This window comes from Triticum urartu, chromosome 4A (genome assembly GCF_056163025.1).
Source record: "Triticum urartu cultivar PI428250 chromosome 4A, HENAU_Tu73, whole genome shotgun sequence".
Lineage (NCBI taxonomy): Eukaryota > Viridiplantae > Streptophyta > Magnoliopsida > Poales > Poaceae > Triticum > Triticum urartu.
In genome coordinates this window covers 415,557,066-415,568,736 of record NC_141876.1, presented here as the reverse complement: position 1 = coordinate 415,568,736, position 11,671 = coordinate 415,557,066, and positions in this window count along the sequence as shown.

Sequence of the window (11,671 nt, the reverse complement as noted above, 5' to 3'; positions counted from 1 at the left end):
CCTCCACCATCTACTGTTCATCCAGCCCTCCACCACACCACGGGGTCCTGTTCATCCAGAGGCAACGCCACCGCTCACTGTTCATCCAAACCCCCCGCAACGCTCACTGTTCATCCAATCGATCGGCTTCAGTTAGCAGCAGTAGCGAAGGAATCGCTCGATCGGGTTCAGTTAACAACCATCGATCGATCACTCAGGTTCAGTAACGCGTAGCCTGCAGTGCAATCGCTCAGGTTCAGTTAGAGCCCAACGCCTCGCTCGGGTTCAGTTAGAGCCAACGCCTCGCACACACGCGTGTATGTGTACGAGAGAAACGCGCATCGCTCGACCCCCGACCTCCCACCATAACCGGGAACTCCCTGAAATTTTCCTCGCCCTCGCTTCTACCACGGTTTTTTCCGCCATGGACGACCCAACGAATGTCATGCAGCTGCGTCTCCGGCCCGCCCAGGACGAAAAGCCCATTTTCTGTCATGATTTTTTTGTCATAGAAGTAGGAGCCCACCACATCTATGATGTTACCGGGTTTTGTCACAATTATCGTCATAGAAGTGTCATATGTATGACAGAAATTTTTTCGTTCGGCCCAAAATGTCACATATGTGACTTTTTTTTGTAGTGTGGCGGTTTAAGTCGTACCAAGGTGTATATGCCAATTTGGACATAAAGTGGGAAAATAGATTAAGAAATAAGCCAATACCGAACAAGGTTGGGCGAAACTGTTTCCATTATAGTCTGATTGGTACGTCGAAACGTATTTTTATAGAAGATGCTATAAGCATCAAGGCTATTTTACATGCCGAGAATAAGGGAAAGTTGTATACATGTCCTAAATTTGAAAAGATGATCTTGAAGATCCTTTGGACACTCTGCCACACGCCTGCGCCGCTTTTCCCCGTGGTATGTGGTCCTTTGAGAGGATCAACAATCGAGTGTATATAAGGGGCCTGTAAAAGGGCCCTAGGTACCATCAAAGAGTGGAGTGGGTTGTAAAGAACCTGAAAAATGAAAATAAGAAGAAGAAAATGAAAAATATGATGGTCCGGATAGGGTCGAAGCGTATTGTGGACTTTATTTTTGGTAGGCCCCCGTCCTAGCCCATGGTATCTTGAGTGCGTAGTTATGTACACGCGGTATATATGCCGCTATTAGGTTGGGGCTTTGACGGAGGCTGAATTGCTAGTCTAGCTCTGGACGGGCCGGGCCGGACTTTCATTCTGCAGGGTAGTCCGTGAAGGAAATATGCCCTAGAGGCAATAATAAAGTTGTTATTTATATTTCCTTATATCATGATACATGTTTATTATTCATGCTAGAATTTTATTAACCGGTAACTTAGTACATGTTTGAATACATAGACAAACAGAGTGTCACTAGTATGCCTCTACTTGACTAGCTCATTAATCAAAGACGATTAAGTTTCCTAGCCATGGACGAAGAGTTGTCATTTGATGAAATGGGATCACATCATTAGATAATGATGTGATTGACTTGACCCATCCGTTAGCTTAGCACGATGATCATTTAGTTTACTACTATTGCTTTCTCCATAACTTATACATGTTCCTATGACTATGAGATTATGTAACTCCCGAATACCGGAGGAACACTTAGTGTGCTATCAAACATCACAACGTAACTAGGTGACTATAAAGATGCTCTACATGTGTCTCCGATGGTGTTTGTTGAGTTGGCATAGATCAAGATTAGGATTTGTCACTCCGTGTATCGAAGAGGTATCTCTGGGCCCTCTCGGTAATGCACATCACTATAAGCCGTGCAAGCACTGTGACTAATGAGTTAGTTACGGGATGTTGCATTACGGAACGAGTAAAGAGACTTGCCGGTAACGAGATTGAACTAGGTATTGAGATACCGACGATCGAATCTCGGGCAAGTAACATACCGATGACAAAGGGAACAACATATGTTGTTATGCGGTTTGACCGATAAAGATCTTCGTAGAATATGTAGGAACCAATATGAGCGTCCAGGTTCCGCTATTGGTTATTGACCAGAGATGAGTCTCGGTCATGTCTACATAGTTCTCGAACTCGTAGGGTCCGCACGCTTAACGTTCGGTGACGATCTTTGTTATGAGTTTATGTGTTTTGATGTACCGAAGGTTGATCGGAGTCCCGTATGTGATCACATACATGACGAGGAGTCTCGAAATGGTCGATACATAAAGATTAATATATTGGACGGCTATATTCGGACACCGAAAGTGTTCCGGGTGATTTCGGAAAAAACCGGAGTGCCGGAGGGTTACCAGAACCCCCCGGGGAACTAATGGGCCTAGATCGGCCTTAGTCGAGAGAGAGAGAGGGTCTGCCAAGGCAGGCCGCACGCCCCCTCCCCCTTGGGTTCGAATTGTACTAGGAGGGGGGTTGGCGCCCCCTTTCCTTCCTCTTTCCCGCTCCTTCCATGTCCCTCCTAGTAGGACTAGGAAAGGAGGAATCCTACTCCTACTAGGAGGAGGATTCCTCCCCTCCTTGGCGTGCCCTAGGGCTGGCCGGCCTCCCCCCTTGCTCCTTTATATACGGGGGTAGGGGGCACCCTAGAACACACAAGTTGAGATTGTTTAGCCGTGTGCGGTGCCCCCTCCACCATAATCCACCTCGGTCATATCGTTGCAGTGCTTAGGCGAAGCCCTGTTCTGGTAGCTTCATCATCACCGCCATCACGCCGTCGTGCTGACGAAACTCTCCCTCGATAGTCAACTGGATCTAGAGTTCGTGGGACGTCATCGAGCTGAACTTGTGTAGATCGCGGAGGTGTCATACCTTCGGTGCTAGGATCGTCCGGATCGTGAAGACGTTCGACTACATCAACCGCGTTGTCATAATGCTTCCACTTACGGTCTACGAGGGTGTCGGCATCCTGGGAACGGGGGTCCCCAGACTTGCCTGCCTGCGGCCCGCAGCGTGGCTCCACCAACGGCCCTGTACGGGACATCTTCACCAGCAAACACTCAAGACCCTCGTGAGGGGCCAAGCCTCGCGAGGCAGACGACACAACACCTCCTCGGGGGCTGCCCCACCAGGCTGGCTCGCAAGGGGCGGAGAGATCAAGGCAAGGGACACCTGGCGAGGTTTCTGTGACGCAAGCCATGACGACTGGAGCCAGGCAGGCGCCAGCGCGCACAGTGTCCTTGTTTCCTCTTTGGTGCTAAAGAGGCAAGCGCAGGCGAGGAGTCCCGAGGCATCAGGCAAAGGTTTCCATATCGGTGCAACAAGACCAAGACCGGCAGGACAGCAGGACGGAGGTCACCATGGAGCCCAAGACGGCGTCACCACCAGAGCCTTTGGTAGGCGAAGACTACTTTTGTCAGGATAACTTGTACTAGTTGTCTCCCTTCGAATTTGGCCGTTGTGGGATCCCTTCCCTCTCAATATTTGGGAAGACGACCAGGGCCTCTATAAATAGGACTAGCCACCACCACAATAGGGGGGATCAGATCCAGTCCATCCTCAACCACACAAGTTCACCAAGCACAAGAACACCTCTCCTCAGGAGCCTGTTCTTCCCTTGTAACTGTTCATCCTTAGGCCAAGAGGCAATCCACCACACCACACTGGAGTAGGGTATTATACCACATCGGTGGCCCGAACCAGTATAAACTCTTGTGTCTCTCGTTCTTTGGGTTCGTCGAGCTAGGCCGTGACATCATGATGTGTGCGAGCTAGAGGGGGGAGAGATCTTCATGCGCACGCCAGTGTTCGAACCTCAAGGGTTTTGCCGGAACCCGAAATCTGACATTTGGCGCGCGAGGTAGGGGTGCGCCGAAGCTTTCCCCTCGTCAATCTGCGCTTCGCCACTTCACCAAGCCATGGTTGATGCTCGCCGGGCCCGCGCTGAGCACCGGGCCGCTCTCGCCACCCGCGTCGCTTAGTCAGCCCGTGTCGGCGGGCCTCCCCGTCGTTCTCTGTCACCCGCCGCCAACGCTGCTACCGGCCCGGCGGCAAACGAGCAGCAAGCCTCCTCACTGCACCCCCTCCGTGCGGCGAGATGGCCGCACCGCCACCCCATCGCTGACTTCGGCCGGCTCATCGTCTCACGCTCGCCGCGCACCCACAGACGCGCAGGCCGCGCTGCTCATGGCACGCAAGCTCCTGTATTACCGCCTGGTCGACGACCTCTACGAGGACTGGTTGGACCGCATCGCCGAGCTCATCAGTGCCGCTGGGGGCTCCCCCGCACCATCACTCTCGCTGCCTCGCCTGCCCCCGGCTGCGGGCGATGTGGCTCACGGAGCGCCCCCGCCCCCTCCGCATCAAGACGGCGCCCTCGCACTGAGACGCGCGGCTAATGGAGCACCTCCGCCCCCTCCGCGTCAAGACGGTGTCCTCGCCCCAAGATGCGCGGTCCCGCGGCGTGATCCACCGTGTCGTGTGCCCGCGCACGAAGAAAGAAGCTGCCAAGAGATTCCCCGTCCGCAAGAAACCGCTCCACCGCTCCCAGCACCGCCACGTCAGGATCGCTTGCCGCGGCAGGGCCATTCGCCACTTGCCGTGGCGGCGCAGGGAGACCAAGATCAAGCTCTGCCTCCATGATGGGCCCCGGTGGCCACGGCAGGCTGCCGCCCCTTCACTCCTGAGCTGTGTAGCATCGTCTGGCCAGGCAAGTTCAAGCTGGATCTGCCTCCTCGCTATGATGGAACCCCGACCCTGTGGAGTTCTTGCAACTCTACGAGCTGAGCATCGAGGCGGCCAACGGCGACGAAAAGGTCATGGCGAACTGGTTTCCCATGGCTCTCAAGGACGGCGCTTGCTCATGGCTCCTGAACCTGCCCCCGGGCTCGATCTCCTCCTGGGATGGGATGCACGACCACTTCGTCGCCAACTTCCAGGGCACTCGCGACCGCCCCCCGGCCACGGGTGACCTGCGCTGCATCAAGCAACAGCCGGGAGAGACCCTGCAGAAGTACATCCAGTGCTTTAACAGCGTGTGCCTCAAGTTCCCGAAGGTGTCTGATGAGGCCATCATCTCAGTGTTTTCCGATGGCATCCGCGACATCAAGATGAAGGAGGACCTCGCCATCCATGAGGAGCTGTGCATGACTTTGGAGTTGTTCAACATAGCGACTAAGTGTGCAAGAGCTGAGGAGGGGCGTCTATTGCTTTTATATCGATATTTATTGCATTATGGGCTGTTATTACACATTATGTCACAATACTTATGCCTATTCTCTCTTATTTTACAAGGTTTACATGAAGAGGGAGAATGCCGACAGCTGGAATTCTGGGATGGAAAAGGAGCAAATATTAGAGACCTATTCTGCACAACTCCAAAAGTCCCGAAACTTCACGGGAGCAAGTTTCGGAATATATAAAAAATATTGGGCGAAATAAGTACCAGAGGGGGGCCACCCACCATCCATGAGGGTGGGGGGCGCGCCCTACCCCCCTAGGGGCGCCCCCTGCCTCGTGGGCCCCTTGGCAGCCCTCTGATGCCCATCTTTAGCTATATGGAGTCTTTCGTGGAGGAAAAAAATCATAAGCTAGCTCACGGGACGAAACTCCACCGCCACGTGGCGGAACCTTGGCGGAACCAATCTAGGGCTCTGGCGGAGCTGTTCTGCCAGAGAAACTTCCCTCCGGGAGGGGGAAATCATTGCCACCATCATCACCATCAATCCTCTCATCAGGAGGGGGTCAATCTCCATCAACATCTTCACCAGCACCATCTCATCTCAAACCCTAGTTCATCTCTTGTATCCAATCTTTGTCTCAAAACCTCAGATTGGTACCTGTGGGTTGCTAGTAGTGTTGATTATTCCTTGTAGTTGATGCTAGTTGGTTTATTCGGTGGAAGATCGTATGTTCAGATCCTTTATGCATATTAGTACCCCTCTGATTATGAACATGAATATGATTTGTGAGTAGTTACGTTTGTTCCTGAGGACATGGGAGAAGTCTTGCTATAACTAGTCATGTAAATTTGGTATTCATTCGATATTTTGATGAGATGTATGTTGTCTTTCCTCTAGTGGTGTGTAACGCCCCGGATACAACTTTCCATATTTGTAACTCCGACTCTTGCCTTTTCCGGAGATGCGATATGTTTTTCCTCGTGGTTGGGTTTTGTTTTCGTTTTGCTTTTTGTCCATGTCATGCATCTCATATCATGTCATCATGTGCATCGCATTTGCATACGTGTTCGTCTCATGCATCCGAGCATTTTCCCCGTTGTCCGTTTTGCAATCCGACACTCCTATGTCCTCCGGCGCCCCCTTTTGCCTCTTTTCGTGTGCGGGTGTTAAACATTCTCAGATTGGACCGAGATTTGCCAAACGGCCTTGGTACACCACCGGTAGACCGGCTATCAAGTTTCGTGCCATTTGAAGTCCGTTTGATACTCCAACGGTTAACCGAGGAACCGTAAAGGCCTCGTGTGTGTTGCAGCCTAACACCCCTCCAAAGTGGCCCAATAATCCATCCAAACCCCCTCCATCATATCGGCCATCCGATCACGATCACGTGGCCGAAAGCCGCACCTCATTTGGACTCTCCTAGCTCCCTCTACCTATATATTTGCACCTCCCCCGAAAATTCGCGGATGAACCCTAACCTAGCCTCTCCTCGCACCACCGGACATTTCTTCCTCCGTCGCCGGACATGTCCGCCGCGCCCGACCACCTTGCCCCGGCCAATCCAAAGCCACCACGTCAGCCGGTCGCCGCCCTCGCCCAACCGGGCGCCGCCACGCGTCCCGGCGCCCCGCTCCTCCATCGCGCGGCCCGCCAGGCCCATGCACAGCCCGCCCGGCCCGGTTCGCCGCCCGCCGCCTCCCGCGGGCTCCCGTGCCCCGCGCGCCCCCGCGCCCTCCGCCCGTCGCCGGTGAGCCTCCGCCGCCGAGCTCCCGTGGCTCTGCCTTGCCGCACTGTCTTCGCGCCTTCGCTGCCGAGCTCCCGTGGCTCCGCCGCACCTCAGACCGCGCCACCGCCCATCGCCCTTCGCCGGCGCGCCCGCCTCCGGCGACCGCGCCCCTCCCTCCGGCCGTCGTCGTCTTCTCCGGCGAGATCCGGTGGATCGGGACGAGATCCATCGGGATCTCATCCAAACGTCACGCCCACGTCTTGGATCTCTCCGTCCCGCTCGCCCTCGTCCCGCGTTGACTTTCTGCGAGGTCTAATTTTTCTGCAACTCCTCAGATCTTCATGATATATGCCTCTGTTCATCATGCCATAACTCCTCATCCGTAGCTCCATTTTGCATGCATGATATACCAAAATGTTCATCATGATGTGTTCTTCATTTTGTTCCATTGTGCCATGTTTGTTTGAGTTCATCTTGATGCCCAAATTGTTGATGCAAGAGTGCTATAAAATGTTAGGTGCATATTCTTATCAGATTATGAGCATTTGTCATTTTTGCTACATTTATTGTGTGCTGCATATGAGCTTGAGCTCTACATGTGTTTTGGGCTATGCCATGCCGTCTTTACAGGGGTGTATGCCATGTATTTTTGTGATCAATGTGGTGACTAGCACACGCATGCAAAGTAGCTCTCATGTTATTGCCGTTTTCAGAGACTTAGAATTTCACCAAGTCTTTTCCCTGCTCTTATTTTTATGCCATGTATTCATGTTGCTACAGTGATATCCATGCTTCTTTTGAGTATGTTCAATAAGGATGATTTTGACATATGGTAATGCTCTATCCATCCATGTCCCTATTTACATTTATGGAGTGCCCTAGCATGACTCAATCTTGCTCTACTTTTGCTATAAAATGTTCCTGGCAGGTTTTTTACGTGTTAATCAATCTTGCCAAGGTTGTTGTAGTTGATCCATGCATGCTGTAGGATCGAAAGTATGTCTAGAGGGGGGTGATTAGACTACTTGACCAAATAAAAACTTAACCTTTTCCCAATTTTAGTTCTTGACAGATTTTAGCTATTATAGGACAAGTCAAGCAATCATCACACAATTCAAGCAAGCATGCAAAGAGTATATTGGCAGTGGAAAGTAAAGCATGCAACTTGCAAGAATGTAAGGAGAAGGGTTTGGAGATTTCAAACGCAATTGGAGACACGGATGTTTTTCCCGTGGTTCGGATAGGTGGTGCTATCCTACATCCACGTTGATGGAGACTTCAACCCACAAAGGGTAACGGTTGCGCGAGTCCACAAAGGGCTCCACCCACAAAGGGTAACGGTTGCGCGAGTCCACAAAGGGCTCCACCCACAAAGGGTCCACGAAGAAGCAACCACCCACAAAGGGTCCACGAAGAAGCAACCTTGTCTATCCCACCATGGCCATCGCCCACACAGGACTTGCCTCACTAGCGGTAGATCTTCACGAAGTAGGCGATCTCCTTGCCCTTACAAACTCCTTGGTTCAACTCCACAATCTTGTCGGAGGCTCCCAAGTGACACCTAGCCAATCTAGGAGACACCACTCTCCAAGAAGTAACAAATGGTGTGTAGGTAATGAACTCCTTGCTCTTCTGCTTCAAATGATAGTCTCCCCAACACTCAACTCTCTCTCATAGGATTTGGATTTGGTGGAAAGAAGATTTGAGTGGAAAGCAACTTGGGAAGGCTAGAGATCAAGATTCATATGGTAGGAATGGAATATCTTGGTCTCAACACATGAGTAGGTGGTCCTCTCTCAGAACATATGAGTAGGAATTGTGTATGTGTTCTGATGGCTCTCTCCACGAATGAAGAGGAGGCGGAGGGGTATATATAGCCTCCACACAAAATCTAACCGTTACACACAGTTTTCCAATCTCGGTGGGACCGAATCAACAAACTCGGTCAGACCGAAAATGTAAACCTAGTGATCGTTAGAGATTTTCGGTGGGACTGACATGTAACTCGGTGGGACCGATATGGTTAGGGTTTGGGCATAACGTAATCTCGGTGAGACCGATTACACAAACTCGGTGAGACTGAATTTGGTAATTAGCTAACCAGAGAGTTGGTCAGGTAAACTCGGTGCGACCGATTTGCTCTTTCGGTGAGACCGAAAATTTACAAAAAGGAAACACTGAATTTACATTGCAATCTCGGTGGGACCGATTCGCTCTTTCGGTGAGACCGAAAAGTTACGAAAGGGAAATAGAGAGTTTGCAATCCCATCTCGGTGAGACCGAGATCCCTATCGGTAGAACCGATTTGCTAGGGTTTGGCAGTGGCTTAAGACAAGTGAAACTCGGTGGCGCTGGATAGAAAGAATCGGTAGGACCGAGTTTGGCTTTGGGTTTAGGTCATATGTGGATATGGGAAAGTAGTTGAGGGTTTTGGAGCATATCACTAAGCACATGAAGCAAGAGGCTCATTAAGCAACACCTCATCCCTCCTTGATAGTATTGGCTTTTCCTAAAGACTCAATGTGATCTTGGATCACTAAAATATAAAATGAAGAGTCTTGAGCTTTTGAGCTTGAGCCAATCCTTTGTCCTTAGCATTTTGAGGGTTCCACTTTCACATCCATGCCATGCCAATCATTGAGCTTTCCTGAAATAATCATCTTGGAATAGCATTAGCTCAATGAGCTATATGTTGTTATGAATTACCAAAACCACCTAGGGATAGTTGCACTTTCAATCTCCCCCTTTTTGGTAATTGATGACAACATATAGATCAAAGCTTCGACAAATGATAATAAGCATGAAATATATCGTCGCTTTGAGAAGTATGTGATAAGTAAGAGCTCCCCCTAAATTTGTGCATATTTAAAATTTGCTTTGGACTGCAAATGCACAAGGAGTTAAAGTCATGGGTTACTCTTCCATGTCACATACATCTTGGTGGAGCGCTTAAAATGATAAGAATGAAATACATGCACTCATCACCAAGAATAGTGAATGATCACATAAGATAGATAAGATAATAGCATTAAGCAAACATTAAGTGTAGCTTATGATCAAACACATGATCATCAATGTCTCACAGATAATGACGTAGTATCTCAAGCACTCAAAAGCAAACAAAGTTCGAAAAACCACCAAATAAAGCAAGAGAGAAAAAAGCAACACTCTCTCTCTCTCGAAGCCTATGATCTATACATTTTTCTCCCCCTTTGGCAACAAGTTACCAAAAAGTTCCTAGAAAATGCATAGTGCTAGATCGACACTCAGTTTTGATCTTCTGGTGGTGGTGGAGTCCGGATCACTCCAAGGACGAAGGCTTCTGTAGACGCTGAAGTAGACGCTGGAGTTGGAGCTGAAGTAGATGCTGGAGCTGGTGGAACTGAGGCTGTAGCTGGTGCTAAAGTGGTGGCTCTGGTGTCGGCAACTGGCACGGCAGACGACCTCGGACCTTGTGGCACTCTGGCAAAGGCATGAGTGGCAGTCTTGCCTCTCCTCTCCTGCATGTCATCCTGGAGCTGCTCCACTGCAGTCTGAATCTCTGTCACCTTGACATCCAAGTCATAGAACTTTTGTTCCATGATTCTTTCTAGGCTTGCCTGGTTTTGAGTTAGGGTGGCTAGTCCTTTCTCAATCCGCAGGGTGGATGCAATTAGGTAACCAAGCTTCTCTTGTTTGGTCTTCAAGAAATACTCAGATGCCTCCTCTTGAGTTGGCATCTTGGAAGCTTTCTCCTTTCTTGCCTTCTCCTTCTTTGCTTGTGCTTGGGCAGACGATGGTTCATTTTCAGTCATCACAACTTGATTGTCCTCAAAATCTGGACGGATGGGCAAGTGTTCCTTGTCCAACAAGTATATGCCCATGCCCATCTTGGAGTTAATGAGCTCCTGAATTTGTGGGGCATACCCACAGCTCCTCTTCTGGTCTGCTACAGTCCTCTTGATAGTCTCTACTATGAGGCTCATGACTTTGAATTTCTGAGGTACATCAAATACATGAAGCAAATTGATTGCATGGCCTTGGATCATCTTGTGATCTCCAGACTTGGGCAAGAGAGTGTGCCTCAATATCCAATTTATAGTAGGCAGCCCTGACAGAAGGTAATGCACAGACCCAAACTTGAAAGCATCAATAGCTTCATTGGGAATTTCCTTGTACATATTGGACATTGAGTTATGATCCATCTTCTTCTTGGCATAGATATCCAAGTCATCCTCATGCTCCTCTGGGGCATTGATGAGTTGTGCCCACTCAGCAACAGTAGATTGGTACCTCGTACCCTCTGACATCCATGTGATCTTTCCATCTGGGTAAAAGTGTGCTGTGGAGTAGAACTGCATGATTAGCTCCTCGTTCCACTTTGTGAGCTTCTGCCCAACAAAGTCTGCAACTCCACACGCACTAAAGATGTCATACACTCCAGGGTAGTGTTCCTCATTTTCCTTCATGTAGGTCCAGTCGACCCATCTCATGTCACAAACTATTGGCTTCTTGTCAAGCAAAACTGTCTCATAGAAGTCCTGTTGTTCCTTGGTGTGAAATCTGTAATCCACAGCAGTCCTTCTCCTTGAAGCATATGGATCTGCTTCTCTCCATTTCCTCAGCCCTGAGTCTCTCCTGAGCTTCATGTCTTCAGCCACAGGATGAGCATCGTTGTGGTCTGGGATCTTGGGCTTGAGCTTTCTCAGAACATTCTCTTCCTCTTCTTCTGCAGCTTCAGGCACTGGGGCCTTGTTCTTTTCAGCAGCTGGGATGCTTCTTGTATTTCTCTTTGGTTTTGGCTTTGGAGCTGGCTTGGCCTTGGAAGCAGCTGCCCCTGATCTTATGGCATCACCCATCAGCTTGGGTGC